Source organism: Scyliorhinus canicula, chromosome 8 (assembly GCF_902713615.1).
Source record: "Scyliorhinus canicula chromosome 8, sScyCan1.1, whole genome shotgun sequence".
Taxonomy (NCBI): Eukaryota; Metazoa; Chordata; class Chondrichthyes; order Carcharhiniformes; family Scyliorhinidae; genus Scyliorhinus; species Scyliorhinus canicula.
Window position 1 is genome coordinate 97,067,653 of NC_052153.1, and position 25,500 is coordinate 97,093,152.

At 46.2% G+C, this 25,500-nt stretch overlaps 1 protein-coding gene across 3 annotated transcripts in view; it reads left to right on the forward strand.

Annotated features, from left to right (window-relative positions):
- Nucleotides 1–25,500, forward strand: part of LOC119970402 (retinal dehydrogenase 1-like) — a 177,140-nt gene that overhangs the window by 20,364 nt on the left and 131,276 nt on the right. Inside the window, exon 2 of one of the 3 annotated variants that reach the window (XM_038804965.1) lies at nt 6,709–6,737. The exons of the other annotated variants lie outside the window; for them this stretch is intronic. The gene's annotated coding sequence lies outside the window, so the exon portion shown is untranslated. The remainder of the gene's footprint in view (nt 1–6,708; nt 6,738–25,500) is intronic. 3 annotated transcript variants of the gene reach the window in all.

Sequence of the window (25,500 nt, forward strand, 5' to 3'; positions counted from 1 at the left end):
GCTCATATGTTTCCTCAGACCAGCACTGCACGACCTTCTTAGCCAAATTCTCCCGCTTAAGTTTCTATTTGTATGTCGGGAGAAGGAGCACCGTTATATGGTCTGATTTTCCAAAGTGCGGTCGGGCGATGAAACGGTAGACTCCCTTGATTTTTGCCTAGCAGTGGCCGAGAGTGTTGTCACCCCTGGTGGGACAGGAGATGTATTGGTGGAATTTTGGCAGTTCACTCGAGGTTGGCCTTGTTGAAGTCCCCAGCCACGATGAACAAGGCCTCCGGGTGTTCTGTTTCGTTGTTGTTTATAACTGTGTACAGTTCATCCAGCACCTTCTTCACTCCTTACTAAAGTTAGTAATGAAGTAAAAATTCTTCACCAAATCAACATTAAGGAGAATGTTTCCTGAGTCAGCCGCACTTCTCATCAATTAAGGTTCATATAATCAGAACTTATCCTACATTTTGAACATCTCTCTCTCTTTATCTCTGAGGTACTTATGTCAATTTCCCAATAAAATATGGAAAAACAAATGTGAAATCTTGTTTATTTAATTGCTGAAAATGTTTCAGTGACTCTGTTTTAGTCCATGGTTTCAAATTCAGTCTCAAGCCCCAATTTTGTTATGATCCCCATGGGGAGAACATAAATCCAAATAAGCAAAATTACCATATGGGTGCAATTAGCACCCCTATGCCCCCCCCCCCCCCCCCCACCATCCCCATCCCCCACAACCCCCACAGCCAAATAAAGAAATTACCAACAGGATGTCATGTTTCTGTAGCTTTTACTTTAACACGAATCTGGACCAGTGCAAATGATATGTAATATGTAAAATTAGTCAAATTATACTTCAAATAAAAAGATACATTTTACTTTCAATTGTCTACAAAATAGATACATTTTACACAATTGCAAGCATTCACATTATTCCCTCAAAATGTGACACTATATAGCTGCACCGTTCCACAAAATGCTATTGTTTATTGCTGCAGTATAGGTAAGGACTCCTATCTAGCAACAACTGAGTTTTGAGGTGTGATTAGTATCAGCAAGGCACACTCCTGTGAACCCACTCTGCCTCGGGTCTTCACAGTCCTGAAGGCGTAGCTCTGCAGATTTCCTTTGCGACTAATCAACCAATAAATATCCTGGTTCACCACTTCCGAGTTTTGCCATTTCCTCCAGGTGCTCCAGTTTCCTGCCACAGTCCGAAGACATGCAGGTTAAGTGGATTGGCCATGCTAAATTGCCCTTAGTGTCCACATCTTTTTATGGTGCACGATTGAGATGATGGCTTCACTGATTTCTTCCCCTCCATTAAGTGTGGCAATAACATTAGGATTAACATTCTGATCAGGAATGTTTTTAACATAGAACATACAGTGCAGAAGGAGGCCATTTGGCCCATCGAGTCTGCACCAACCCACTTAAGCCCTCACTTCCACCCTCTCCCCCTAACCTAATAACCCCTCCTAACCTTTTTGGACACCCACGCAGACACAGGAAGAACGTGCAGACTCCGCACAGACAGTGACCCAGCAGGGAATCGAACCTGGGACCCTGGCACTGTGAAGCCACAGTGAGGATACTTACGTCTGGCACCCCTTAGCACTGCTCTGGGCCCTCTCCTGGTGATTATGGGAGAGTTTTTCCTGATTGATTGATTTATTGCCACATGTACAGAAGTACAGTGGAAGGTATTTTCCTGCGGCCAAGGGAATGTGCACAGTACGTACATAATAGACAAAAAACATAATTGACAAAATACATCGACAAATCAGTAATTGCTTACAGTGCGGAACAAAGGCCAAACAAAGCAAATACGACATGAACAAGAGCAGCATAGGGCATTGTGAATAGTCTCTTATAGGGAACAGATCAGTCCAAAGGAGAGTAATTAAGGAGTCTAGTAGCTGTGGGGAAGAAGTTGTTCCTACATCTGGATGTAGGGGTCTTCAGACTTCTGTATCTTCTGCCTGATGAGAGGGCACCGTTAGCCACTCACTTGGTTCACAGTGGTGGCGGGGTTGGGGAGGGGGTTGATGGGGGAGGGGCGTGGAGGGAAGGCTTGGGTTCGTTTGGGGAGTTGGGAGGTTGGTGCTCCCTTGGTGGAGGGGTGGGGTGGGGGGTGTTGATATCTACTCACCCGTGCTGCCCAGTGTAGGTCATTGACCTTCTTCCTGCACTGCAGGCCGGTCCTCCTGGTCACTCTCCTCGAGCTGATAGGAGCCTCCCCAGGTCAGCATTCCTGAATCTTGGGGCCAGTCTCCTCAGCCATTGTTGCGAGCTGGCTGGGGTTGGCTGAGCAAGGGCAGTCTAAGTGCTGCTCGACCTTGTTAGCAGGTGGCTAGCGAGCGCGGTCCCGGCAAATCAGCTGACGAGACTTAATTTGCGGCGAGAAGCCCATGAGGCCTTAAGAGGACCAATTAACTTTGAATTGCATTGCCGGCCTTGTTGGGCAGAGCACAGGGAAGCTCACAGCAATTCCCACTCGTTACCACACTTAAAAAATGTTTCTGGAGAATTGTGCCCATAGGGTGGGATTTTCCGTTGGCTGATGCCGAAATCAGGAAATGCGATTGGGCAGAGAATCAGTCATGAAGCTAAAATTACGGACCTGGAGAATACCGGGTCAGGCCCATTAATGATATGCAAACAACTTTACTGTACGTGTGGAATAAAACGCATTGATGCCGCTGTCAAGGCTAGAACTACTCAAAGGGGACACTGCAGCAGCGGAGCCTTCGTCAGAGGAACAGGATGCAGTCGGTGAGGATGGAGAGCTGGCTGCCTAACAAACCGAGGAGGAGGTGAGAAGGAGGTGCACCCCAAATGGTGCCCTAGGAGCCTCTTCACTAACATCCCCAACTGAGATGAGTGTCTCTGGGATGGTGGGGGGTGTTGGAGACAGCTGTGACAGGAAATCAGTGTCGTCCCAGGACACTGTTCGGGCTGCAGGTCGAGCGCGCCGCTGTCTGTGTCCTCACTCTTGCTGCTATCCACTTGGGGTTGGGGTTGTGGTTGGGGGTCACCAGAGCGGGTCCGCCTCATCAGCAGGAGATCCTGCAAGTTACAAGACATGACGCATGGTTGGATCATGGGTTGGAGTGGTAGGTGGTGGTGGAGGGGGGTGTGTGGGGTGGTGGTGCTGGAGGAGGGGAGTAGGGTGGTGGTGGTGGAGGAGAGGTGTGGGGTGGTGGTGGTGGAGGAGGGGAGTGGTGTGGTGGTGGAGGAGGGGAATGGGGTGGTGGTGGTGGAGGAGGGGTGTGGGGTGGTGGTGGAGGAGGAGTGTGGGGTGGTGGTGGTGAAGGAGGGAAGTGGGGTGGTGATGGAGGAGGGGTGTGGGGGTAATGGTGGTGGAGAAGGGGGGTGGGGGAGGTCTGGCTATGGTGGAGAGAAGGGCGTGATGTTGGGGGTGGCGACAATGTGCCTTGAGGAACCGGAGGCAGGGTCTCACTTGCTCGCTCGATATGGACCTTCATATCTGTGATTTCCCTCTCTTCAGGCCCACCGACCAGGTCCAGTGCCCACTGCTCTGCTGCGGTGAGGGGCCTCAGGTCTGGTCGCCGCTCTCCTTGTTGCCATCTTGTTGGCTGGGAAGAGTGTGTGTGGGGAGTGGAGTGCTAATATGTGGCTGCAGTTTGTCAGCCTCTCGGTGTCAATCCTGACCCCGGCGTTTCAACCACTGTTTTTCATCAGAATCGATCATGTTCCACGTGGCGCCGGTGCCAGCCTATTAAAGGTTATGAAACTGGTCCGGGAGTGGCGCAAAGTATACTGTCTTAGAAGACCACCAATTCTGTCCCAGTGTCAACACTTAGTCTCAGGAACGGAAAATTGATTGACTGATTTGATTAATATTTAGTACTGAAGTACAGTGAAAAGTATTTTTCTGCGGCCAAGGGAACGTATATAGTAGGCAAAAGAACAATTGACAGAGTACATTGGCAAATGGTACATCGACAAATAGTGATTGGTTACAGTGTGGAATAAGGGCCAAACAAGAGCAGCATAGGGCGTCGTGAATAGTGTTCTTACAGGGAACAGCTCAGTCCGAGGGAGAGTCATTGAGGAGTCTAGTAACTGTGGGGAAGAAGATGTTCCTATGTCTGGATGTGCAGTGTCTTCTGCCTGATAGAAGGGTCAGGAAGAGGGCAAACCCTGGGTGTGAGGGGTCTCTGATAATGCTGTCTGCCTTCCTGAGGCAGCGGGAGCTGTATACAGAACCAATGGTAGGATGGCAAGCTTGTATGATGAGTTGGGCTGAGTTCACCATACTGCAGTTCCTTGCGATCTTGGGCCGAGCAGTTGCCATACCAAGCTGTAATGCAGCCAGATAGGATGCTCTCCATAGCACATCTGTAGACGTTTGTGAGCGTTGATGCAGACATGCCGAATTTCTTTTGCTTCCGTCGGAAGTAGAGGCATTGTCGTGCTTTCTTGATGTAGTGATCTCCGCATGTACATAAGAGGTTAATGTGTAATCAGTAGAATCAGATTATCACTAGAGGGCAGTATTAACAGGGGTGTAAAAGCAAGCTCATTCTGTTCCCATGCCTCTTTTGGGTGTATTGTGACGAGAGGATACGAGTGTAGATTAGCTCCGAGTGTAAGTGCAGATAAACATAGTTACTGTATTTAGATCTTGTTATTGCTAGTATAAATATTAAAGTAAAGAACTCACAAAATTATTGTTTCAGTTACTCAATAAATCTTTTGTTAGTACTGTATGACTTTGAGTCTTTCCTATCAAGATTCAGAAAACCTCATCAACAACAGTATTGAGTAACATATATTATATTCAATAGTATAACATAACATACTACCAGAAGTATGATAAAACACTTGACTGTTGCATCAACGTGAGTGGACCAGGACTGACTGTTGGTGATGGTGGCCCCCAGGAACTTCAAGCTATCAACCATCTCTATTTCGGAGCCATTGATGTAGACGGGTGGGTGTGTCGTGCTACGCTTCCTGAAGTCGATGATCAGTTCCTTGGTCTTTCCAACATTCAGAGAGAGGTTGTTTTCAGTGCACCATGCAACCATGTGATCTATCTACCTTCTGTAGCCTGATTCGTCGTTGTTTGAGATATGACCCACCACAGTCATATCATCTGCAAACTTATAGATTGAATTGGAGTTGAATCTTGCTGCACAGTCGTGTGTGTATAGGGAGTACAGTAGAGGACTGAGCACACATCCTTGCAGGGCCCCGGTGTTGAGGACTATTGTGGAGAAGGTGCTGTTGCCTATCCTGACAGATTGCGGACTGTTGGTGAGGAAGTCAAGGATTCAGCTGAACAGGTCCAAGGTTGCAGTGTTTGGTTATTCGTCTTGTCGGGATATTGGTGTTCAGCCCATAGTTTTAGAGTTTAAGAATGTGATTGTATTTGCTATGAAAAGACATAGCAATAAATAGCCATGCATATTGCATATATGAGAGTACGTAACATTGTTAAAGGGCAACTAATAATTTTATTCCAATATGTTTTGTGTAGCAAAACGTGAATTACAAGCTATTTAGTAAAGTTAGGGAAATGTAACGAAATAAATGTGAAATTTGCCCAAACATATATACCATAGTGAATCACATTTTTGGATCTTTGCACTCTTCTTAGGCTAAATCTTTTGACTGCCATAATTAAAACTACTCTGATCAATATGTTTTTTTATTCAATTCAATTATCTTCATTAGCCCCAATATCGAGATAAGCTTACAGTAACATGAACAAAGAAATCTCTCTACCAATTACTTTATCCATTTGAATTATCTTGCATCTTCACAGCAATTTTCTTCCACCTTTGAAAAAAATAAAGCATAAGAACATCAAACCTTTATTGAGACATTGAGTATCAAATAAGCCTAGTGAGCAAATAATAAATGGCTTGTTGCCTTGCACATTGGGGGTCAAGTTCAAAAAATCAGCTTCAGGTGAAACAAGGTGAAACAGTGCAGATATAGTTCAGTCATTTCTAAAAGTCATGTATTATTTTTTTTAAATAAATTTAAAATGCCCAATTTTTTTTCCAATCAAGGGGCAATTTAGCTTGGCCAATCTACCTACCATGCACATCTTTGTGTTGTGTGGGTGAGACCCATGAAGATACGGGGAGAACGTGTAAACTCCATACAGACAGTGATCTGGGGTGGGATCGAACCTGGGTCCTTGGCGCCATGAGGCAGCAGTGCTAAACACTGTGCCACTGTGCCTCGCTAAAGTCAGATATTCTATATTTATTTTCATATATTACTTTGATTTCCTTTTATTTATAATTAAATAACAAAGATGACTACACTTTGAGAAGCAGGAATATAGAATTGGTTGCAATTTAGGAGTTTCTACACAGTCTGAGGAGCTGAGAGGGGCAAAACTAAGGTTTTGCAATGCCACCACAGGCACAAAGGTGTAATTACAGCATGATATGTTGACAGAAGCAATTTCCATTAGAAACGTAGCCATAGGAATTTATAATTGAACAAGTTGGCAGTATTGAAAGGTATTCAGCAGTACATATTTGTTAAGCAATGATGTGTAACAAGGAGATAATAGATCTGGCCAGCCTTTAAAAACATGCTGACATCATCCCAATATCAGTGATGTTATTGCTGCATGTGCATTGCATCATGTGTGCCAAAGTATATTTACCGCGGATGTCCTGAAGTATTGTGCTTGTACTTATATTTACCCTTGTGCTCTTTCAACAGATGCAGGTGACATGGCAGTATAACAGAAGGCTAGTATGGAAGAGCTAGACACATACACAGTCACTGTCACTTATACATAGCACTTCACATTGTCCTGAGAGCACAGGCACCTTAGATTTTCAGTAAGAATGCATTTTGTCTGGTGATAAAAACATAGCACATGATCATTGGAGATCCAGAGAAGTCTTCAAAAGGCATAGTGCATGATTTACTGCCACTCCTTAGTCGATCTGTTTGTATGGTACATACTGGAACATGTGAGTGCGAGAAGACCTTTCATCTCCATGGAACAGTTTGGGTGCACATCAAGCTGTTCCATGCGAGTGAATGCTCAGGATATCCAATAATATAGGCCAACTAATTGGAACTTAGAAGCACATTGGGCGGACATCTCCGGCACCAACGGAGAATCCGCGGGTAATTCACGATGGGAAAATTGGAGCCGATTCCGGTACCGGTGAAGGGATAGCATCGCGCCACATGGAACATCCACGGATCGCATGGAAAACGGCCGAGAATCGTCAGGTCCCAAACCGTGCATGCGCAGGGCTGACGTGCTCCACCGGTCACATCAGAGAAAATGGCGGCGGCAGTGCTGGAACCCTAACCTGCCCATCCCAACCCCACAGCCCACCCCCTGGCCACCCCACACCATTCCTCCGGCCCTAACAGCAGCCCCCCGGCCAGTGGCATAGATCCCAGACAAGTGTGGCGGCGCTGCCTCTGTCCGCAGCTGGCATGCCATGTTCCTGACCACTGGGACCACACGTGGCCCACGCCGCCAGGATCTCAGCCCATTGGGGGCAGAGCATCGCGGGTGGGCAGGCTGATGATGCACCAATGGCTTTGCAACTATGTGCAGCCCGCAGCCCGAGGATGCCGATATGGAGGGGGCGGAGCATCACAAACTGGTGTCAAACGGCGCCTGCCCCGAATGCGGCGTGGAAACCACTCTCCGCCTGATCGCCGATTTCGGTGTCAGGCTACGGAGATTTCTGCCGATATTCTTTGGGATGGAGAAGAACATACATGATAGAAACAGGAGTAGGCATTCAATTCCTCAAGTCTATTCTGGTATGCAGATTATAGCAGGTCTATACTTTCATTTACCTGTCTTTGCTTCATTTCCCTTTATACCCTTACATAAAAGCCATCTATCAATCATAACCTTGAAAATCTCACTTGGTTATGACAGTTTATGACAGCACAGTGGCTAGCTGCCAGGGACCCAGGTTCAATTCTGCACTTGGGTGATTGTCTTTGTGGAGTTTGCATGTTCTCCCCGTGTCTGCGTGGGTCCAAAGATGTGCAGGTCAGGTGGACTGACCATGCTAAATTGTCCCTTAGTGTCCAAATATGTGCGGGTTAGGTGGGGTTACGGGTTTACGGGGCTAGGATGGGAGAGTGAGCCTAGTTAGGGTGCTCTTTCGGAGGCCCAGTGCAGACATGATGGGCTGAATGGCCTCTTTCAGCATTGTTGGGATTCTATTGGTATGGATTCTATGGTTCAGCATACACAACTTGGATAAATTTCCAGATTTACACAGTGAGAAAAACACCTTCCTTTGTATTGTACAAAAGGAGGTTGTTTAGCTCACACACCTGTGGAAGTAGTCTCCAATTTGACCGACTTTCCACCTCTTTCCCCATAATCTTGCAAGTATGTGCCCTTTTGATAGCTATTAGTGAATCTGATCCAAACCACTTTTCAGCAGTTAATTTCATACCATAATAAGTCACTGCATTAATAACAGCTTGTATTTTATAGTACCTTTAATGTAATTAAATGTTCATGGAGATTCACAGAGGCATTATAAAAGAAAATATAACACCCAGTCATATAAGCAGATATTAGGGCAGATGAATAAAAGCGTGGTCAAAGACATAGGCCTTAATGACTGTCTTAAGGGAGAGAAGTGAGGAAGAGAGACAAAGAGGCTGAGGGAGGGAATTGAAAAGCTTGGTTGTGGAGCAATTAAGATCAGGTAGAGTGGATCAGTGATGGGTGAATTGATGTGAGTTAGGACATGGGTAGCAGAAGTTTTGATCATAATAATAATCTTTATTGTCACAAGTAGGCTTGCATTATACACTGCAATGAAGTTACTGTGAAAAGCTCCGAGTTGCCACATTCCGGCGCCTGTTCGGGTGTACAGAGGGAGAAATCAGAATGTCCAAATTACCTAACAGCACGTCTTTCAGGACATGTGGGAGGAAACTGGACCACCCGGAGGAAACCCACGCAGACACGGGGAGAATGTGCAGACTCCACACAGACAGTGACCCAAGCCGGGAATCGAACCTGGGACCCTGAAGTTGTGAAGCAACAGTGCTAACCACTGTGTGCTCGAGCCGCCCTCAATATTACAATTACGAGGGCATGGAAGCGCAGCTGGTAAAGTGAATTGGCAAACTAAATGATTGGATAGGCCAATAGAGATGCTGTGGCAAATATATAAGGGGATATTTCAAAATGCATAGAATAGATTAATTGCACCAAGTAAGGAACAATCCAAGGGATGGACCCACCATCCACGGCTAAAAGATTAATAAGAAGGGAAAAAATAGAGTATGAGAGAAATGTAACGAGAAATATAAAAACAGATAATAAGAATTTTCATAAATATCTTAAAAAGAAAAGAGTTAACAAAGTGAGATTTGGAAAGTGAGTCTGGAGAATTGATAATGGAAAGCAAGGAGATGGCACATGAATTGCAGAAGTATTTATTGCACAGGTCTTCACTATAGAGGATACAAGTAACATTCCAGAATCAGCTATGAACCAGGAAATGGAAGGGAGGGAGGAACTCAGGAAAATTAGTCATCAGAGAGGAGGTACTGAGTAAATTGTTGCAGCTACAGGCTGACAACAGCCCAGGCCCTGATGGGCTTCATCCTCAGCTCTTAAAAGAAGTGGCTAGAGAGATATAACTGATGCATTGGTATTATTTTTTTTAAACTTTCTATATTTATGGAAGGTCCCATTAGATTGCAAGATAACAAATGTGACTCCATTATTTCCACCAGACATAGTAAAATAGAAAATAGGAGCAGGAGTAGTCAATCTGGCCCTTCGAGCTTGCTCCACCATTCATTATCCTCATGGTTCATCAACCAACTCAGTAACCTATTCCTGTATCCCCTGTACCTTTTGATCCCCGCCAAGAGTTATATATAACTATTTCTTGAAAACATACATGTTTTGGCCTCAACTACTTTTTGCAGTAGAGAATTCCATGGGTGGGATTCTCCGAGCCCGCACCGGGTTGGAGAATCGCTGGTGGCATGGGAAATACCCTCAATGCCGCTCTGTCTGTTGCCGTGCCGCCGATTCTCCAGCGACCGGAGAATCAGCGGCAATTGTGTCCAAGTGGTCGCCACAGTGCCGGTCAGGGGCCGCTGAAATAGGCCCCGGCGGCGATTCTCCGCGGGCGACGGGCCGAATTCCCGCCGAGTTCCGCCAAGTCCCGCCGGTGTGGTTCTAACCCAGTCCACCCAGCGGGAGCATGGACCCACGGCCCCTGTGGACGTCCTGGTGGGGTGGCGGGGGGATCTGACTCCGGGGGGGGGGGCCTCCATGGGATCCAGGCCCGCGATCAGGGGCGCCCGATCGGCGGGTGGCCGCGATCTGGAGTTGGCCTACCTCCTTTGCGCGGCCCGCTGTAAAGCTCCCGACATGTTGCTCCACGCCGGCGCAGAGATGGCAACAATACGCATGCATCAGCGCGGAGACGGCCATCGCGCGCATGCACGGACCAGCGCCGGCCGTGCAGGGCCGCCTTTCGGCGCCGGAGCAGTGCGCTGCTCTCTGGCCCCATGCTATCACCCTCAACAGCGGAGAATTGCTGGGCCAGGAGGCCCATTGACGCCGGCATACACCACTCCGGTCTTTACGCCAGCATCAACACTTGGCCAGGATATCGGGGAATCCCGGCCCATAGGTTCACCATTCACTGCGTGAAGACATTCCTCCGAATCTCAGTCCTAAATGATTTACTCTGTATCTTCAGACTGTGACCCCTGATTCTGGAATCATCAGGAACATCCTTCCTGTATCTCCCCTGTCCAGTCCTCTCGGAATTATATAGGTTTCTATGAGATCCCCCATCATTATTCAAAACTCTAAAGCGAGTACAATCCTAACCGACTCAATCTCTCCTCATATCCTGCCATCCCAAGAATCAGTCTAGTAAATCTTTGCTGTACACCCTCCATAGCATGAAGATCCTTCCTCAGAAAAGGAGACCAAAACTGTACACAATGTTCCAGGTCTCATCTCAAAGTCACATATCCAAATTTGCTGAGGATACAAAATTAGGTGGCATTGTAGACAGCCTAGATAATAGCATAAAATTACAAAGAGACAATGACAGACTAGGTGAATGGGCAAAATTGTGGCAGATGGAAATCAACGTAAGCAAATGTTTGGACCAAAAAGGCTAGAAAGGGTGCTTTCTCAATGGGAAAAGGTTAAGTAGAGTGGATATCCTAAGAGACTTGGGGGTTCAGGTGCATAGATCTTTAAAAATGCCACGAACAAGTGCAGAAAATAATAAAAAAGGCTAATGTAACGCTTGTCTTTATATCTAGAGGATTAGAACAAGAACAAAGAACAAAGAAAATTACAGCACAGGAACAGGCCCTTCGGCCCTCCCAGCCTGCGCCGATCCAGATCCTTTATCTAAACCTGTTGCCTATTTTCCAAGGTCTACTTCTCTTTGTTCCCCACCCGTTCATATATCTGTCCAGATGCATCTTAAATTATGCTATCGTGCCCGCCTCTACCACCTCCGCTGGCAAAGCATTCCAGGCACCCACCACCCTCTGCGTAAAAAACTTTCCATGCACATCTCCCTTAAACTTTCCCCCTCTCACCTTGAAATCGTGACCCCTTGTAATTGACACCCCCACTCTTGGAAAAAGCTTGTTGCTATCCACCCTGTCCATACCTCTCATAATTTTGTAGACCTCAATCAGGTCTCCCCTCAACCTCCGTCTTTCCAATGAAAACAATCCTAATCTACTCAACCTTTCTTCATAGCTAGCACCCTCCATACCAGGGAACATCCTAGTGAACCTCCTCTGCACCCTCTCTAAAGCATCCACATCCTTCTGGTAATGTGGCGACCAGAACTGCACGCAGTATTCCAAATGTGGCCTAACCAAAGTCCGATACAACTGTAACATGACCTGCCGACTCTTGTACTCAATACCCCATCTGATGAAGGCAAGCATGCTGTATGCCTTCTTGACCACTCTATCGACCTGCGTTGCCACCTTCAGGGTAAAATGGACCTGAACTCCAGATCTCTCTGTACATCAATTTTCCCCAGGATTCTTCCATTGACCATATAGTCTGCTCTTGAATTAGATCTTCCAAAATGCATCACCTCGCATTTGCCTGGATTGAACTCCATTTGCCATTTCTCTGCCCAACTCTCCAATCTATCTATATTTTGTTGTATTCTCTGACAGTCCGCCTCGCTATCTGCAACTCCACCAATCTTAGTATCATCTGCAAACTTGCTCATCAGACCACTTATACCTTGGTCCAGATCATTTATGTATAAAGACATAGAAGTTATGCTGTAGCTATACAAAACCCTGGTTTGACTCCACTTGGAGTACCATGAGCAATTCAGGGCACTAAACCTTAGGAAGGATATATTGACATGGAAGGAGGGCAATGCAAGTTTACAAAAATGATACATGAATTATAGGGGTTACGTTACGACGAGAGATTACACAAATTAGGCCTGGTTTTGCTGGAATTTAGAAGCTTAGGGGGTGATATGATAAAGGTCCTCAAGATATACCAGGATAAAGATAAACTATTTCCACTGGTTAGAGATTCTAAAACTAGGGAACATAGTTTACAAAATTAGGGCTAGACTGTTCAGGAGAGATGTGAGGAAGCACTTTTTCATGCAAAGGGTGGTGAAGGTTTGGAACTCTTTCCCACAAACAGCAGTTGAAGCTAGAACAGTTGTTAATTTTAAAACTGAGATAGATAGATAGATTTTTGTTAAGCAGAGATATTAAGGATTATGGACCAAAGGCAGGTATATGGAGTTATGATACAGATCAGCCATGACCCCCATTTAATGGCAGGACAGGTTTGAGGGGCTGAGTGGCCTACTCCTGTTCCAAGTTCCTATGTAACAAGGCCCTGTATGACTGCAGCAAGACATTCCTTCTCCTGTACTCGAATCCTCTCTCTATGAACGCTTGCTGCACCATCATAGAACATAGAACAGTACAGCACAGAACAGGCCCTTCGGCCCTCGATGTTGTGCCGAGCCATGGTCACACTACTCAAACCCACGTATCCACCCTATACCCGTAACCCAAGAACCCCTCCATTAACCTTACTTTTTAGGACACTACGGGCAATTTAGCATGGCCAATCCACCTAACCTGCACATCTTTGGACTGTGGGAGGAAACCGGAGCACCCGGAGGAAACCCACGCACACACGGGGAGGACGTGCAGACTCCGCACAGACAGTGACCCAGCCGGGAATCGAACCTGGGACCCTGGAGCTGTGAAGCATTTATGCTAACCACCATGCTACCATCCTGCTTACTTTCAGCAACTGGTGTACGAGGAGGACACCTACGTCCCATTGGACATCCCCCTCTCCCAATCTATAGCCATTCAGATAATAATCTGCCTTTCTGTTTTTGCTACCAAAATGAATAACATCACATTTATCCATATTATACTGCACCTGCCATGCATTTGCCCAATCACTCAACTTGTCCAAATCACATGGAAGCATCTTTGCATCTGAGGAAGCATGGTAGCACAGTGGTTAGCACAGTTGCTTCACAGCTCCAGGGTCCCAGGTTCGATTCCCAGCTTGGGTCTGTGCGGAGTCTGCACGTTCAACCAGTGCCTGCGTGGGTTTCCACCGGATGCTCCGGTTTCCTCCCACAGTCCAAAGATGTGCAGGTTAGGTGGATTGGCCATGCTAAATTGTCCTTAGTGTCCAAAAACATTGGGTGGGGTTACTGGGTTATGGCGATAGGTGGAGATGTGGGCTTGGGTGGGTGCTGTTTCCAAGGATCAGTGCAGACTCGATGGGCCGAATGGCCTCCTTCTGTACTGTAAATTCTATGATGATCTATGATCTTCTTCACAGCTCACCAACATTGCCCCAGCTTTGTGTCATCTGCAAATTTGTAGGTATTGCATTTAGTTCCTCATCTAAATCATCAATATATATTGTGAATAGATGGGGTCCTAGCACTGATCCTTGAGGTACCAATCACTGTCTGCCACTTGAATAAGACTCATTTAGTCCTACTATTCAAAAAGGTAGGGTGACAGAAAGTTAAAAACTATAGGCTAGTTAGCTTAACATCAGTCGTAGAGAAATCCTTAGGAGCTATTATTAAAGAAGCTATACAGGGCACTTGGATAAGCTCCAGGCAACCATGCAGAGTTAGCATGGTTTTGTGAAAGGGAAATCATGTTTAACCAACTTAAAATAGTTCTTTGAGGAAGTAACCTGTGCTGTGAATAAAGGAAAACTGGTGGATGTACTGTACTTAGATTTCTAGAAGGCATTTGATATAGTGCCACGTCAAAGATTAAGTGGAAAAAGTGGAAAATAAAAGTTCAGCAGAGGGGAACATATTGGCATCGATAGATTATTGGCTGACTAACAGGAAGCAGAGAGTAGGCAAGTTGTAACGAGTGGTGTGGCACAAGGATCAGTATTAGGTCCTCAACTGTTTATAATTTATATAAATGGATGATGGGATTGAAGAGATGGTTGCCAAATTTGCTGATAGGTAAGGAAGTAAGTTCTGAAGAGCAACTCAGGAAATGGCTGAAAGCACTGGATACTGCAAAGGCTCTGTGCCCTGACAATATCCAGGCAATAATACTGAAGACTTGTGCTCCAGAACTTGCCGCAACCCTAGCCAAGCTATTTCAGTACAGCTACAACACTGGCATCTACCCAGCAATGTGGAAAATTGCGCAGGTGTGTCCTGTACTCAAGAAACAAGACACATCCAACCCAGCCAATTGCGCCTTATCAGTCTACTCTCCATCATCAGCAAAGTGATGGAAGGAGTCATCAATAGTGCTATCAAGTGGTAATTAATCAGCAAAAACCAGCTCACGGACGCTTAGTTTGGGTTCCGCCAGGATCACTCAGATCCTGAACTCATTAAAGCCTTGTTTCAAACATGTACCAAAGAGCTGAATGCCAGAGGTGAAGTGAGAGTGATTGTCCTTGACATTAAGGCAGCATTTGACTGAGTATGGCATCAAGGTTCCCTAGCTAAACTGGAGTCAATGGGAATCAAAGGGAAAACTCTCTGTTGGTTGGAGTTATACCTGGCACAATGGATGATGGTTGTGGCGGTTGGAGGTCAATCATCTCAACTCTAGGACATCACTGCAGGAGTTCCTTAGGGTAGTGTCCTGGGCCCAACCATCTTCAGATGCTTCATCAATGGCCTTCCTTCCATTATTAGATCAGAAGTGGAGATATTTGCGGATGACAGCACAATGTTCAGTACAATCTGCAACTCCTCAGATAACGAAACAGTCCATGTCCAAATGGAGCAAGACCTGGACAATATATCCAGGCTTGGGATGACAAGTGGCAAATTACATTTGTGCTGCACAAGTGCAAGGCAATGACCATCTCCTACAAGAGAGGATCTAACCACCGCCCCTTGACATTCAACGGCATTAACATCGCTGAATCTCCCACAATCAACTTCCAAGGGGTTACCATTGACCAGAAACTGAACTGGTCTAGCCACATTAATACTGTAACTACCAGGGCAGGTCAAAGGCTAGGAATCCTACAGCGAGTAACTCACTTCCTGACCACCCAAAGTCTGTCCCTCATCTACAAGGCACAAGTCAGGAGTGTAATAGAATAATCTCCACTTGCTTGGATGAGTGCAACTCCAACACTCATGAAGCTCAACACCATCCAGGACAAAGCAGCTCGCTTGGTTCCTCCTCCTTCCACAAACATTCAAACCCTCCACCACCGACGAACAGTGGCAGCCTTGTGTACCATCTACAAGATGCACTGCAGTAACTCACCAAGATTCCTTCGACAGCACCTTCCAAACCCACAACCACTACTATCTAGAAGGAGAAGAGCAGCAGATATCTGGAAACCCACCACCAGGAGGCTTCCCTCGAAGTCAGTCACCACCCTGACTTGGAAATAGATTGCTGTTCTTTCATTGTCGCTGGGGCAACATCCTGGAACTCCTTCCCTAATAGCACAGTGGGTGTACCTACAGACCAAGGACTGCAGTGTTCAAGAAGGCAACTCACCGCCACCTTCTGAAGGCAACTAGGGATGGGCAATAAATGCTGGTCAAACCAGTGATCCCCACATCCCATAAATGAATTAAAAAGGAACATAAGAATACAAAAAAGACAGGTTAAGTGAATGGGCAAAGAACTGGCAAATGGAGCATAATGTGGGAAGATGTGAAGTTGTCCATTTTAGCAGGAAAAATAAAAAAGAAGCATGTTATCCAAATGGTGAAAATTTACAGAGCTCTGAGGTGCAGTGGGGTCTGGGTGCCCTCGTGCTTAAATTGAAAAATATTCATTTGCAGGTACAGCAAATAATTCGGAAAGAAAATAGATTGGTATAATTTATTGCGAGGGGAATTGAATACAAATGTAGGGAAGTTATGCTTGAGTTGCAAATAGCACTAGTGAGACCACATTTGGTGTACTGTATACAGTATTGGTAATCCTATTTAAGGATGTAAATGCATTAGAAGCAGTTCAGAGAAGGTTTACCAGACTAATGTCTAGAATGGACAAGTTGCCTTCTGAGAAAAGGTTGAACAGACTAGGTTTGTATCTGCTGGAGGTTAGAAGAGTAAGAGGTGAATTGATTGAAACAAATAAGATCCTGAGGGGTCTTGACAGGGTGGATGTGGAGAGGATGTTTCCTCATGTGGGAGAATCTAGAACTACGGATCACTGTTTAAAAATAAAGGGTTGCCCATTTAAAATGGAGATAAGGCCAAACATACCTTTGGAATGCTCTTCCTGAAAAGGTGGTGGAAGCTGTCTTTAAATATTTTCAAGGAAGAGGTGGATAGTTTCTTGGTAAGCAAGGGATTGATAGATCTTCGGAGATAGGTGGCAGGTAGATTTGAGGTTACTATCAGATAATATTATTGAATGGCGGAGCAGGCTTGAAGGGTACCAGTAAAACTTGTCCAAACTGTTCTTGCATAACTTAAAATGGAACTGCAATATTACTGGTGTCAGTATTATTGATTTTTTTACTGTGATTTGAAAATTTTGAACTAGTTTTTGGTACAGCCCTCGCTGTTAGCTCTGGAGCTCTCCCCTCCACAGCAGGAATGCAAGGGCCGTGATGCTAACCCTATGAAAGTCCTTTAAGGAGATGGTATTTGTGGTGATATGCATCACTGTAAATACATAAGGGGTTAATGTAAATACAAGTAGACTAGCTAGGCACTAGAGGGAGCACCAGAGACATGACGCACAAACATTCAACCAATAGGCCAGTAAGATAGGACACGAGCAATGGGCAATCACGACACACACAGAGGTGACACTACCACAGGGGGGTATTACACCAACCCATATATAAGGACACGGCACACATGATCTTCCTCTTTCTAGTGGAGACACTTAGTGAGTACACAGGGTTAGTTTGAAACACATCACACCCACCACGTGGATTGTAGCAGACTGGTGCGTCAGTCTGAGTAGCTATAGCAAAATTAACAGGAGGGTCGAATCCAAGTAGGAGAATCATTAACAGTTTAATAAATGTGTTAAAGCTATCTCCAAGTCTAAATCTTCCTTTGTCAGAGTGCACATCAAGGAAGCAACTTATGCTAAGTCAAGTGCATAACAAAACATGGTACCAGTGAGTGACTGTTAAATCCATATAGTTACAACTCAGCAAACAGTGACAACCAGCAACAGCAGCCAGGCAAGATGATGTTCGAGATTCCGGTTCCACAGCAGCTCAGGTACCAAGGCAATCTCAGTGAAAACTGGCGTGGATTCAGACAGAGATTCGAGATCTACCTGGTAGCGTCCGACCTAGATGGCGTGGCAGATGCAGAGAAAATAAAGTTTCTACTTACCATCGTGGATCCAGAAGCAGCTGAAATCTTCCATACCTTCAAATACTCAAAGGGGAAAAACAAGAACAACTTCCAGGCAGTCCTGGACAAATTCCAAGAATTCTGCAAGGAAGATACAAGAAGAAAAGTTAAAAGAGGCGCCAAAACTCACCATGAGGTAGGCTTGCAGCAACGAACGGCAGTTTTTATTTGCAGCCATCTTGAAAAAGGAGCTGCACATGCGCAGTTGCGCGAAGAGAGCACAGAATGGGAAGGTCTGTTTGTGCATGCGCGAGAAGCCGCGCATGCGCAATTGCAAAAAAAGCCCCAAGTAAAGGAACAGCGATCTGCGCATGCACAATCGGTTCCTACCACCTACGTCACACGCTTCATGGCGTCAGAGGCCCCGGACCATGCCCACTTAAAGGGGAAATGTCCCAAAACATGAAAAAACAGTTTTAAAGCCGTAAAACCCGATTCTTTCACCTGGAACAACAGCACAATGCCTGAAATTCGACCAGTAGCTGAAAGTAACATCCGCAGAACCCTGCAACATGCAGTAAGCACCACCCTAGAAGATGATATGGTCTTGGAAGACAACAACTCAGACGATGGTTTCATCTTGGGAGGTGGCTACCCAGTACCAAATCCAAACCGCAACTAGAGGTGTTGTACATTGAAGATCCCGACGACGAGTTCTTCGGACTGGGGAGTCCTCAGCCAGCATATATGAAAACCCGACTCGGGAGTGCAGGATTATGCTGCGGCCTGACACCAAGAGACAGAGAGCGGCACAAGCCCACAGAGAGTGGCCTGCTGCCACACAGAGAGTGGTCCACGCACCACAAAGGGTCCCAGCCTGCACACAAGAAGTGATGACAGTCGCAGCAGCGAGACCAATGCACAATTCCACACAGGGAACGCTGGAAGACTCCATAGAGGGAGTGACCCAAGCCTCTACAGCGAGCTCGTGGACGGACTCCACGATGGAAGGAACGCAAGACTCCAGAACGCAGTCCTTGCATGAACAAGACCATGAGGGTCTAGCAACCTCCTGGGTCGTTCTCCGAAGTGGGCGGGATGTACCTTATAGGTGCCTGTCTTTTCCTTGACGACCTCCTTGGAAGTTGTTCTCGGTCTGTGCTCCAGAATGTATCTATATGCCGCCATTAGCAACGCCCAGCGTTGGATTCTAGCTGATGCAATCGGGGGTATTGACTTGTCTTCTTTTAATAACCCTAATAACGGCTTATGGTCCGTCACTATGGTGAATTTCCGCCCGTACAGATACTGGTGGAATTCTTTTACTGCGAATATCACCGCCAGTCCTTCCTTCTCGATTTGGGCGTACTTCCTCTCAGCCATCGCCAAGGGGCCTCGAAGCATAGGCTATTGGCCGTTCTTCCCCATTCCTTCTTCTATGGGCTAAGATGGCTCCTACCCCGTAGGGGGATGCATCACAAGTGACCACCAACTCCTTCCTTGGGTCATAATGCTCTAGGACATTTTCGGATGACAGCTGTTCCTTAATGTCCCTAAATGCTCGGTTTTGGCGGGCGGACCATTTCCATTCTTGCCCCTTTTTTATTAGTTGGTGGAGGGGTTCTAGGATGGATGCCCTATTTTCATTAAATTTTCCATAATAGGTTACCAACCCTAGAAATGATCGTAACTCCTGGGCCGTGGTGGGAGCTGGGGCTTCTTTTATTGCCCTTACTCTGTCTTCTAATGGATGTAAGCCTGACTCGTCTACTTTATATCCCAGGTACGTCACTTGTGGGGCCAGAAAAACACATTTTTCCCTTTTTAGCCGTACGCCTGCCTTTGCGAAACGCCTGATCACTTCCTCCAGGTTCCTTAAGTGTTCCCTGTTTGTCCTACCCGGGATTAAGACATCGTCCAAATAAATCGCCACCTGCGGTAGTCCCTGCAGAATATTTTCCATCGTACGCTGGAATATAGCGCAGGCTGATGACACTCCAATAGGTAGCCTAGTATAACGAAAAAGGCCCTTCAGGGTGTTGATCGTAGCGAACTTCTGGGAGCCCTTGTCCAGTTTTAACTGCAGGTAGGCGTGGCTCATGTCTAGTTTCGTGAACAAAAGCCCACCTGCCAATTTGGAATATAGGTCGTCTATTTTCGGGATTGGGTATTTGTCCAGCAGTGCGTATTTGTTTACTGTCTGTTTGAAATCTCCACAGAGACGTATCGAGCCATCTGGCTTCAAAATTGGTACCACCGGCGCTGCCCATTCCGAAAACTGTACTGGTCTGATAATGCCATCGCGCCGTAACCTTTCTATTTCGTCATCTACTTTCTTCCTTAATGCAAAAGGTACCGGCCTGGCCTTACAAAATTTCGGAAGGGCTTCTGGGTCCACGTGCAAAGTTGCTTTGGCACCTATGATTTCCCCCAAACCTTCCTGGAAGACCTCCGGGTATTTTTGGAGTACTCCACTCAACTGCCCGCTTCCACTCTGGAAAATTTTCATCCAATCTAATTTTAGGTCTTTCAGCCAGTTCCGTCCAATTAAGCTTGGTCCGGAGCCCTCTACTATCATCAACTGTAATCTGAGCAATTGTTTCTCAAATTCCACAGGTACATGAGTCGTGCCTAGAACTTCCAGGGGTTCCCCCGTGTAGGTTTTAAGTTTCGTCGATGTTTTTGTTAGGGTTAGTGGCTGGAGTCCATCTTTGATTTTTCTAAATGCTGCCACTCCCATTACTGATACGGCCGCACCCGTGTCTATTTCCATTATTGTCGGCCGCCCGTTCACCCGTGGGGTAATCCTAATGGGTTCTGCTTTCTTCGTTGTAATATTATATAATTGTTCCCCTTCGGAGGAGGATGGGGTGTCTAGGTTGTGTACTTCCCTGCGTCCCCACCTGCTATTCCTCTTTTGCCACCTCCTTCTAGGGTTTCTGTCGCTGTTACCCCACTCTGTCTGGTGCCAGAAACGGTCCTTCTCTGTTGGGGGAGCCCCAGCCGGTACTTCCCTCTGTCTCCAGTTAGTCCTGGCAGACTTGGGGCCAGTTCTGGGGTTTTCCTTTTTCCTTCTATTCCTCAGGTTTTTTCTGAGAGCGACTATCTGGTAGCAGGACCCGTTGTGGTAGTCCCTCTCACAGGTATCTACCTCCATTGACGTGCCCTGTAGTTCCTGCACCCCACTTGCTGCCTTTTCTAGGGACAGTGCGAGCTGTAGCGCCTGCCTGCAGTCTAGCTCCGTTTCCGCCAACAGGCGTTTCTGTATTGTGAGGTTGTTTATACCACACACTAACCGGTCCCGAAGCATTTCATTTAGCGTCGGGCCAAACTCACATTTTTCCGCCAGCCTTCTCAGGCGGGTCAAGAAATTCGTGACTGATTCCCTGTCTTCCCGCTTCGCTGTGTAGAATCTGTACCTACGCAAAATGAGGGGTGGTTTTGGGTCGTAGTGCTCTTTCACCAATTCCGTTACTTCTTGGAAAGTTTTCGTGTCCGGCGCATCGGGATAAGTCAGACTACGTATAATGGGGAAAGCGGAGGGTCCGCACGCCGACAGCAGGATAAGCCGTCTCCTTTCGTCCGTCAGTATATCATTTACCCGGAAGAAGTAACACATTCTCTCCACATACTGGGACCAGTCCTCAATAGCCGGGTCGAATGCCTCTAACCTCCCAAAAAACGGCATTTTTAAAATGGCAAGGCTTACCCTCCGAGTGCGGCAGCTGGTCTCCGCCAAATTCGTAGTTTACCTCGTCGCCACTGTAGTAATCCACGGGAGGCAGGAGTTCCGTCACCACACCAATATTTATTTACAATAACGATATTACAGGAGCAGCTACAAACAGTGCTGCTAGCAGTCCAGTCAACTTAAGACTGCTCACAAAGCCTACACAGGTGATTATATGGGCCCCCACAATGAGCTATCATTGAGGGAGCTCATACTCCAATTGGCCAACCAATAAAGCCAATTGGAGTTTATTACAAAAACCAACTGAGGCACCCTCAATTACGACGCGAGAACGAGGTCAGTAATCAAAAGGCTTTAATCTACAGAGAACTGAACAGCATCCGAGAGAAGTGTGCTCACCACATGGAGCCTTATCCTATATACCGTTTCCTGCTTTGCGTAGCCAGAGGCGGAGTCCCCCAGGGTTCCAAGCCTCTTAAAGGGGCACGGTATTAAAGGTCAGGTACCGTTTACAGCAGTTATTAATACCGTTCATCACACCAACAAACACAACAACAACGTCAAAGACAATAACAAGAAGCGTACCAGTGGCAACAACGTCGCCAACAAGCATGACAAAAACAACACCAATGGAACAACAACTGGTACGACATGGTACAACTCTGCCCATGAGGGACACTGTTACTGCTCAGCTCAGTACAATGACATACCATGGCAGGACGACACACATTGCATACATCGCTACCACAAGCATTGGAAGAAAAAAAGACTCCAAATCAGACAACAAAGTGATTTGACTACTTCTTGGTTCCTTAAGCACAAGGACACTGATGGCATTCACAAGGACATGCCACCATCAACATCACCACCTCACCAACCAAACAAGAAAGACATTTGACCATAATAATTGATGAATTTTGGACTCATACATTAGATTTGGACTTATTATTTAATGATCACTGTTATCATGATTTGTATATATCATCACTTATCTACTTAGTTTGTTCAATTTTCTTTAACACTACAGAAAATATGTAACACGAAAAAGGGGGGATGTGGTGATATGCATCACTGTAAATACACAAGGGGTTAATGTAAATACACGTAGACTAGCTAGACACTAGAGGGAACACCAGAGACATGACACACAGACATTCAACCAATAGGCCAGTGAGATAGGACATGACCAATGGGCATTCACGACACACACAGAGGTGACACTACCACAGGGGGGTATTACACCAACCCATATATAAGGACACAGCACACATGATCTTCCTCTTTCCAATGGAGACACTTAGTGAGTACACAGGGTTGATTTGAAACACATCAAACCCACCTCGTGGACTGTAGCAGACTGGTTCGTCAGTCTGAGTAGCTATAGCAGGATTAACAGGAGAGTCGAATCCAAGTAGGAGAATCATTAACAGTTTAATAAATGTGTTAAAGCTATCTCCAAGTCTGAACCTTCCTTTGTCAGAGGGCACATCAAGGAAGCAGCTTATGCTACGTCAAGAGCATAGCAAAACAGTATTAATGTCAAACCACACACAAAGGTCGGAATCTTTGATTCGTGGTGAGGGTCTCACTTGACATTGAAGGATCTGAAGTGAGACCAGTGCTGCCTTTTCTTTGGAAGACCTGCCAGAACTTATGCCAATCAGGCAGATCCAGGGCCACCAGTGGGCCTTCCTCCAGAATCAAGTCTCTACTTCACAGGGCAGCATGGTGGCACACTGGTTAGCACTGCTGCCTCATGGTGCCGAGGACCCAGGTTCGATCCCGGCTCTGTGTCACTGTCCATGTGGAGTTTGCACATTCTGCCCGTGTTTGCGTGGGTTTGGCCCCCACAACCCAAAAGATGCGCAGGCTAGGTGGATTGGAAATGCCAAATTTCTGCTTAATTGGAAAAAATGAATTGGATACTCTAAATTTCTTTTTTTTTAAAGTCTCCATTTCACCCCACCTCTCGTGACCCCATCCATTGGGCAGGATTCTCCGATGCCCGACGTCGATATCGTATTCGGCGATTGGGCACCAGAGAATCCCTGCCAACGCCCAAATTCGGGGACGACGGCAGTTTTCTATTCTCCACCCCCTCCGAAATGGCACCATTGCATCGCGCGCCGCCCGCAATTGGAGCGGCGTTGGCACATCATCTGAAGGCCCGCCCCCGATGGGCCATGTTTCTGACCGTGTGGGGGACATGTGGCCTCAGAGGTCGGGAACCCAATGTGGCGGATGTGGACTGTGCCCAGCGCCGCCACAGTCGGCCGGGAGCCGTGCTGCTGGCTGGGGGGCCTTTCATGAGGGCTGGGGAGACTGGTGGAGCGTGGCCTGGTAGTGGCCATGGGTGGCCAGGGGGGCAGTATTTGGCAGGTCTTTTCCGCACACAGCCGGCGCCAAGTTTTACGGCGTCACCAGTGCACGTCGTCGCCACGCGCATGTACACCCATGGACCCGGCCATTCTCCAGCCATTTTTGTCGTGGGAGCCGGGTGTTTTACCCGGCATGGCTGCTAGCCACTCATCAGCCCCTGGATCGCTGAAGATTAGGCTCTGATTTTGGCATCGTAAAACACCACAGCATCAAAAATGGAGAATCCAGCCCATTGTCGATAATTTCTTATTCTGCCCATCTGACACTTTTACTGGATGAGCAGAAAAACCTTCTAATATTGAGAAGACTGAAGCTATTGTCTGCAGTCCCTGTCACACAGCCCCATTCTCCTGCCACCAATTTGACCCCTCCACCTGGAAACTGTCTAAGGCTGAAGCAGGCTGTTTACAACCTTTATGTCATATCAACACTGAATGAACTTCCAACTACATATCTGTGCCATCATCAATGCCACCTATTTCCACCTATGCAAAATCACCTGCCTCTGCCCGTGCCTCAGCTCTTGTGCTGCTGAAGCCCTCACCCATGCTTCTGTTACCTGCAGATTGGCTGGTCTAAAGCACTCGTGGTTTCTCTCCCACTTCCTACCCTATGTACAAACAGACAAACTTGCACTGTGGGTGTGTACCTACACCTCAGAGACTACAATGGTTCAAGAAGGCAGCTTCTGAAGGACAACTAGGGATGGGCAGTAAATGCTGGCCTAGCCAGCAATGCCCACATCCTGTAAGTTAATTTGAAAAACTTTAACTCATCCAGAACTCTGCCATATCCTATCCTACACTTCAACCTTTCTGCTTTACTTACATTGAATATTTTTTTTAAATTAGAGTGAGTTTATTAGAGTATCTACCCTATTAAATATTATTACATTTTAAAGCTCTTGAAGGGAATACAAACCTGTTGACACGGTGCACATTCTAACCTCAGTCTCTGACGGCATAGCTATGTTGGGTTTAAGCTTAGAGTAGTTGGTTAACATGTATGGTAATGAAAGAAGGTTTCACGGCTACGAATGACAACGAAAATTTGAAGTCCGTGATGATAAGTATTTAGTTCTAATGTATAAAGAAGGACGTGGGATGTCATTTTTTATCGAAATAAGCAGGGACCTGACATGATAATTAGAGCATCATTTAAATAAAATGATGAATTTAAAGTAGATTAATTCATATTAAATACTGAAACACATCTTCACAGAGGGAATCTGAAAGCTACATTTTGCAGTGCTGTCGTATTCATAAACAACAATTTCTCGCAACTTGAATTCTCACAGCACAAATTCTAAATTACTTATTTTTACTTGTCCCTTACCTTGCGAGGATTTTGCTTCAGACTTCTGAAAGGTTTTATTGAATGGTTTCCAATAATATGCTTCAATTGTTATCCATTAATCTTTCCTAGTAGGCTGTTTATTGAATCTTTTCCAACTCGTATGGAGTACAAGGTGCCAATGTTCAATTTTAGTTTTTCCTTTGACTAGAACCTTTGACTTAGTAGATTTAGCATTTTACAAATACAGAGAATGTGATTAAATATTGAATGGATTTCTAGGTGACAATATTGATTGGTGAGTTTAGAATTAGGGTTCAAAGTGTCGGGATAAGG